This window comes from Ovis aries, chromosome 21 (assembly GCF_016772045.2).
Source record: "Ovis aries strain OAR_USU_Benz2616 breed Rambouillet chromosome 21, ARS-UI_Ramb_v3.0, whole genome shotgun sequence".
NCBI classification, from domain to species: domain Eukaryota; kingdom Metazoa; phylum Chordata; class Mammalia; order Artiodactyla; family Bovidae; genus Ovis; species Ovis aries.
In genome coordinates, this window is record NC_056074.1 from 17,472,287 (window position 1) to 17,475,295 (window position 3,009).

At 40.3% G+C, this 3,009-nt stretch overlaps 1 non-coding gene across 1 annotated transcript; it reads right to left on the reverse strand.

Moving 5' to 3' along the window:
• Window positions 1-643: 643 nt before the first annotated feature.
• Window positions 644-716, reverse strand: TRNAS-GGA (transfer RNA serine (anticodon GGA)). The gene has a single exon. It is a non-coding gene; the product is annotated as a tRNA-Ser (tRNA).
• Window positions 717-3,009: the final 2,293 nt, after the last annotated feature.

The window sequence follows — 3,009 nt, forward strand, 5'->3', positions numbered from 1 at the left end:
ATCCCATGGACAGAGGAACCTGGTAGGCTGCAGTCCATGGGATCGCCAATAATCTGACACGACTGAGCGGCTTCACTTTCATACACTGGAGAAGGACATGGCAGCCCACTCCAGTATTCTTGCCTGGAGAATCTCAGGGTCGGGGGAGCCTGGTGGGCTGCTGTCTCTGGGGTCTCACAGAGTCGGACACGACTGAACTGACTTAGCAGTAGCAGCAGTTGTTATTGTGGTTAGTAATATTGTCATCATCAAATAAAACAGACTTTATAGCATCATTAGATACAAAAGAACATGCATACACATATATAAAATGAATATATTTCAGTTTATCAGAAGATGTAGAATTCTAAACACATATGGATCTCATATTCTCAAAATACAGAAAGCAAATATGGACAGAATTAATTGGCGAAGGACAGAGAAGCCTGGTGTCCTGCAGTCCTTGGGGTCTCAAAGAGTCAGACATGACTGAACGATTGAACAACAACAACAAAACAAGTAAACAGTCTTATCACAAGTGAAGTCGCTCAATCGTGTCCAACTCTTTGCGACCCCATGGACTGTAGCCTAGCAGGCTCCTCCCTCCATGGGATTCTCCAGGCAAGAGTACTGGAATGGGTTGCCATTTCCTTCTCCAGGGGATCTTCCTGACCCAGGGATCGAACCCGGGTCTCCTGCATTCCAGGCAGACGCTTTAACCTCTGAGCCACCAGGGAAGCTGTAATGTTTCTGACTCAATAGACAAATGACTAAGTAAAGTTATAGGATGTTTGAGAAAAAACATTAATACACTGAACTGTTGATACTTGTTGTTCAGTCCCTTTCAGTTCAGTTGCTCAGTCGTGTCTGACTCTTTGTGACCCCATAAATTGCAGCACGCCAGGCCTCGCTGTCCATCACCAACTCCCGGAGTTCACTCAGACTCACGTCCATCGAGTCAGTGATGCCATCCAGCCATCTCATCCTCTGTCGTCCTCTTCCTGCCCCCAATCCCTCCCAGCATCAGAGTCTTTTCCAATGAGTCAGGTCTTCGCATGAGGTGGCCAAAGTACTGGAGTTTCAGCTTTAGCATCATTCTTTCCAAAGAACACCCAGGACTGATCCCCTTTAGAATGGACTGGTTTGATCTTGCAGTCCAAGGGACTCTCAAAAGTCTTCTCAAACACAGTTCAAAAGCATCAATTCTTCTGCGCTCAGCTTTCTTCACAGTCCAACTCTCGCATCCTTAGTCATGTCTAATTCTTAGCAACCCTGTGGACTGCAGCACACCAGGCTTCCCTGTCCTTCACCATCTCCCAGAGCTTGCTCTAACTAATAACCATTGAGTCACTGATGCCATCCAACCATCTTGTCCTCTGTCTTCTCCTTCTCCTTTTGTCTTCTATCTTTCCAGCATCAAGGTCTTTTCCAATGAGTCACTTCTTTGCATCATGTGGCCAGTACTGGAGCTTCAGTATCAGCATCAATCCTTCCAATGAATATTCAGGGTTGATTTCCTTTAGGATTGATTGGTTTGATCTCCTTTCTGTCCAGGGGACTCTCAAGAGTCTTTTCCAACACCACGGTTTGAGAGCATCAGTTCTTCAGTGCTCAGTCTTATTTATGGTCCAACTCTCACATCCATATATGACTACTGGAAAAACCATATCTTTGACTAGACGGACCTTTGTCGCCAAAGTAACGTCTCTTCTTCTTAATACATTGACCATTGACATAGAGCTATTGATATAGAGGCAACAAAATCAATGTAACAGAATTCATATATTTAATTAAAGCATTCCTAGAACAGTTATATGAATTGAACATCAATTAAGCTGAAGAAATCCTACATCCACTTTAAAGAATTATGTAAATCTCATTTTCTTAACCCAATAAAAATAGCAGAAACAATTTTAAAAATAATGAAAAGAACATTAGATAAGTAAATAAATGACTAAATTTTAAAATTGTTCTAATGACTTATTCAAATAAATCACAGTGGAAATCAAATAAAAATGAGATGATACTGAATATGCTTCATGCGTTTTTTTGGTCTGTGCTATTTGTTTTCTGTGAAATATAGGGAAATCATTTCTGAATTCAGTGATTCATGTATTCCAGGGAATTTCTCTATTTTCTCTTGAATTTCTTCCATTTTATAATGATTGATTCTGCTTCACTCTGTTCTCTATTAAATTTTATTAATTATGGTACTTTATATTACTTCCTGTCATCTGTATTTCATACCTCTGCATGGCTGTGTGTGTGCTAAGTCACTTCAGTCATGTCCGACTCTGTGAAACCCTGTGGACTGTAGCCTGCCAGGCTCCTCTGTCCATGGGATTCTCCAGGCAAGAATGCTGGAATGGGTTGCCATGCCCTCCTCCAGGGGAATTTGCTGACCCCAGGCATTGAACCCCTGTCTTTTATGTCTCCTGCATTGGCAGGCAGGTTCTTTACCACTAGAGCCACCTGGGAAGCCCTTTCATATCTGTAATTTGATCAGTCTTTAATTTGAACTATATTTTCAATTTTTTCATTACATTTTGCAAGACTATTCCTTAGGGATCTGACTAGATGTTCATAATAATTTATTCTCCATTTCTTCTGCCTACAATGTGACTTTCATGTCCATTATGCCTTTGCTTTTTTCTCCTACTTATTTTCTTAGGTTTTCTACCTCACTTTTCTTCTATCTCATGCACAAACATACTTATGCATATTTTCCTCTTTTATAGAGGCCATATTTCTCCAACTCCTGGGAACCAAAAGGTCATAATTTTCAACCATCGTTGTTGCACAATTACTCTAATGTGATTAGTGTGTATTCTTTATTCACCTGTTCGTTTTCTATCAGATTCTATTTCTTCTTTATTTCCTCATTAATGTTGATACAGGACACATGATTGCTTCTTTGTGGTTATTACTTGTACTTAAGGAGCTCTGTTTTTCTTGGTCTATTTATTAAAGGATGTTCTTAGTCATCAAGGAAATAACCTGTCTCATCATTAATCTTGGATTTTCATTATT